Here is a 4,964-nt window from a genome sequence, read left to right on the forward strand (position 1 = left end):
CACTAGCAGCAGGAGGAGCAGGGCCATAGACCTATAGAACTAGAAGCTACTGACGATAGCAGCAGGAGGAGCAGGGTCACAGACCTATAGAACTAGAAGCTACTGACGCTAGCAGCAGGAGGAGCAGGGCCATAGACCTATAGAACTAGAAGCTACTGACGCTAGCAGCAGGAGGAGCGGGGCCATAGACCTATAGAACTAGAAGCTGCTGACGCTAGCAGCAGGAGGAGCGGGGCCATAGACCTATAGAACTAGAAGCTGCTGACGCTAGCAGCAGGAGGAGCGGGGCCATAGACCTATAGAACTAGAAGCTGCTGACGCTAGCAGCAGGAGGAGCAGGGCCATCGACCTGTAGAACTAGAGTTATATACAGGATCTACTCCTAAAGATCTATGTGCTCTGTGTTCTTCTGATTCGCCGACGAGGGTCTATTTGTCGGCTTGTCGGTGACACGAGTGGTTGTGTGTTTTGTTCCGTGGTGGAAATACTCAGGAGTTTCCCGGATACTAGCGATTTGACGATTTCCCAGTCGTTGGGTTTGCATGTTCTCCCTCTGCAACCGGGAAGAACGATGTTGGCAAATAAAACAGCCTTTGTTGGTTTCTTTTTACAAAATTACGATTTCTATTTACTCTTCTTCCCATTTGCACATTGACATTCCATTTTAAGCTGCACTCTTTAAAAAAAAAAAAAAAAGAATCCTGCTGTTAAAGGGCACATACTTCCTCTTTATATCTGCTGAGCTGTACAAGTGAGGTTTTCCTTCACCCTGATTAGAAGAGACGAATTAAAGCTACAAGTATGTCTAAAACCCGTTTTCTATGCAGCGGGAGTGAAAATAATCACACAAAAGTCTGATTTCAATTAAATTCCTCCTCCTCCCCACCCACCCCCCACCCCCCCGACACACTGTGCGGGTCTCGGCGTTTGCTCTTTGCCGTCATCCACCTGCCGCCGAGCAAAGGACACGTCTGCTTTTCAGACGCTTTCATGAGGAGCGACGAGGCGACTGGAGACGAGGAGGATTCAATATTCTGTCAAAGGAGCCGGTGATACAGGCTGGTGTCTGCAATAACAGAGGGAACAACAGAAGTCTCCGTTTTCAGCAGGGGGAAGATGATGAGGGAGGGGGGGAGGTGTGTGTGTGTGTGTGTGTGGGGGGGGGGGGGGGGGGGTCACTCAGTGCTTTAATATGATGACACTGGCCATTATCATCCTTGCAGACTCCTCTGAGCAGAGAGGAAGAGAGAGAGAGAGGAGGTGGGGGGGGGGGGGGGGGGGGGGGGGAGGGGGGGGGGGGTGTTCACAACACACCCCCACTTTAATAAAAGCAGTCCTTTGCTGTGGTCTGATTAGAAATATCATTTCCTGACGCTCGTCTTCCTGCCTCCATTAAAGCTGGTGAGACTTTATAATGAGCTGCAGCGGCGAGAGGACGACTGTAACGTCATGCCACACACACACACACACACACACACACACACACACACACACACACACACACACACACACACACACACACACACACACACACACACGCTTTAATCTAAATCGTCTGCTCCAGCTTTGATTTGCTTCCATGAGTTTAATCTCCTGCCTCTTCTTCCCCCCCCCCAAAGAAAACACAAGCAGAAATATACACACCTTCCAGTGTCTCTCTCTCTCTCTCTCTCTCTCTCTCTCTCCCTCCCTCTCTGGGTGTGTTTTCCCACCTCCAGTGTGAAATGCGTTCCAGCGTGACATCAGGCAGTTTCTCTTTCATCACTGTCGCTGTGATTGTTGCATTCAATTAGTGTCATGATAATTATTCATGAGGCTAATTATCATGTCATTTTTCACCTGTTTGTCAGCATCGGCGGCGAGATAACGATTAGCATTATTAAATGCTTCGTCTCCATCACTCTGTGTGTGTGTGTGTGTGTGTGTGTGTGATTACATTATCATGGCGTGAAAAAAATATGTAATTATTGAGAGAACACACACACACACACACATACACACGCGCATTACTGTTTGAAAGGTGCTATACAAAGAAAATACTTTATTATTATTATTATTGTTAATATTTGTATAAATTAATATTCCCCCAACGTGTCTATTACCACTTGTTTAATACATTCTGTCATTAAATACGTTCAGATCTTTCACACTTTACGACATTTCGAAGCTGAACTGGAAGTTCAAGAAGCTTCAGTCATTTTGATCTAAACGTATTAATCAATGTTTGGATGAAAATGACTTTAAAGTCGATGGTTCAGGCTTTTTATTTAACAATTGCTCAAAAGTCACACACAAAAACTTTAGCATGTCACACACACACACACACACACACACACACACACACACGTGTCTGACGGTCAATGCAAATAGACGGGAAGTTGAATTTTACCTTTCAGATGGTCCCCATAAAGAAGGAAAGACACACACACACACACACACACACACACACACACACACACACACACACACACACACACACACACCACACACACACACACACACACACACACACACACACACACACACACACACACACACACACACCCTGTCGCCATAAAGCATCTGCTGCTCCTGCTGATGTCATCTGGAGGTAATAACGAGGCCCAGCGTGGCACCGGCCCACAGCCCCCCCCCCCCCCCCCCCCCTTTATCCCCCCCCCCCCCCCCCACGCTGCGTGGGCTTACTGCGATCTGGCAACCTGCATCTGGGGAAAGACGGAGAACCTGGCAACCCACAGCCAGGAGGGGCGCTGGAGGCGGGGTGGGGGGTGGGGGGATGGAGGGGGTGGGGGGTGGGGGTTGTGACCCCGGGGGGGGGGGCTTCTGTCTTCTTTCGTTACAACATTGAATCTATAAAAAGGAGAATATATGTACATTTAGCTTGTAAACAAAAACTTCTGTGAGTCAGATGAGTTTTTTTTTTTTATCCCACTTGACTTATGTGGCTTTGTTTATTTATTTATTTATTTTTAATTAGTTGTTTTTAGCAGATTAAAGTGTTTTCGTTTAAAGTGTTTTCTGATGGTTTTAATTGTTTGACATATTTGAGCAGTTTAACTTTTTCACACAACTTTTCATCTTGTTTCTCTCCACATATGAAGAAGTGAACCTGCGTCAGTGAGTCTTTATATTCTTTATATTCTTTATATTCTTTATATTCTTTATATGGATTCCATCGTAGTTTTGTGACCGTTTGAGTTTATGAACTCAGACGGATGATTTTCACTTTTAAAAAATGTTCAATGCAACATTTGTCCGCTTTGACAACAAGGAAAAGATGATCATGCAATTCAAAGGGAAACATAATTATATTCTATTCGATTTTATTCTTTTCTACTTTTCTATTTTATTCTATTCTATTCAAAAGTTAAATTAAAAAAACATACTTTAGTGAAATCTGCAGGGAGCCACGACAGAGGGAAAACGGAGGCAGGTGATTTGATTTTGATCTTGATTTTCCACATGTACATGAAAAATAAAAAACATATATTAATAATTACGACGACGCGTTTGCAGAACTGTAAATCCACTTCCTTGTCCTACGACAAAGTTAAAGCCCAGTTCAGGTGAACAACTCCTTGACCGTTAAAGAAAATTACTGCGTTTACGCTAACAGCGATGTAGTTAGTCTGCCGGGCCACAGGAGGGCGCTGTTGCTTGTTTGTGCAGAGAAGATCGTGTCTTTATTGATAATTAGATGGGATCAGATAATTCTTTACTTGGTTTTGTATTTGTCACGCAGTCGAATCTGTCGGAGATGTCCTTTCATGATAAAATCCTCCCAATACTTCACTTATTTATTTCCAATCCACATCAATGTTGCATTATTTTAAATGTGGGCGTCTGTTCGTCCTACTTTCACAGCGTTTCCTCAGAATCGCACCGACGAGATGAAAGAATGCAGAAATGTCACTCATCAGGTTCTCGCCGCAAAAAAAACAGATGAAAGGAATGTTAATTAAAACAGATTATCCTTCACGGCGTGACGGCGGGATTCATTCTTATTGTGTTTTATTTCCACAATCCTCTTTTCACTGCGTTAACGCTATAAGACCACGTCATAAAATATTTAAAACCGAGACTTCACACTGCCTTAAATAAAAGATGGATTTCTTTGTGTGTGTGTGTGTGTGTGTGTGTGTGTGTGTGTGTGTGTGTGTGTGTGTGTGTGTGTGTGTGTGTGTGTGTGTGTGTGTGTGTGTGTGTGTGTGTGTATTGATTTATTTGCAAGTTCCGCATATTACAGTTTTCAATGCAATGTAAATTAGTACAATTCTATCTATCTATCTATCATAGTTTTACTAAAAATAGCAACAATATAATATTAATGGTATATAGTAATACTAGAAGTCAAAGTAATAATAATAATAATAATAATAATAATAATAATAATAATAATAATAATAATAATAATAATAATAATAATTTACATGATGTACATGTACAGATTGCAGATCAAAGTGTTTCAGAAGAAAAATTAACGTACATTCGTGGTTGAAAAAGATGAATATTGGTTTAATAATTTGTCTAATAATTCTAAGGCCTCAGTTAAAACGTATTGTTTTTTTGCGTTTTTTGTTTTGGAAGAGTTTCACTTTGTACACGGCAACTTACTGGAAACAATGTCTGTTTCCATGGAAACGGCAGTGACGTGGTTTTAATGTCTGGCCACTAGTTGGCACTGCTGTTTGTTTTTGTCATGAAACGACGGCTTCACAGTGAGGGGAGGGTTCACCTGCGTTTCTCACACATGCACACGCACGCACGCACGCACGCACGCACGCACACACACACACACACACACACACACACTCATGTTCAGTACTTCCACACACTCACCTCAAAGTGACTCCACATTACCACGAGGTCGGCCACTCAGGCTGTGATTCATCGTGCACGAGGTGAGTAAATCTATGGGTGTGCACGAGGTGAGTAAATCTATGGGCGTGCACGCCAGGTCAGTA

This window comes from Blennius ocellaris (assembly GCF_963422515.1).
Source record: "Blennius ocellaris genome assembly, chromosome: 3".
Classification (NCBI taxonomy): Eukaryota; Metazoa; Chordata; class Actinopteri; order Blenniiformes; family Blenniidae; genus Blennius; species Blennius ocellaris.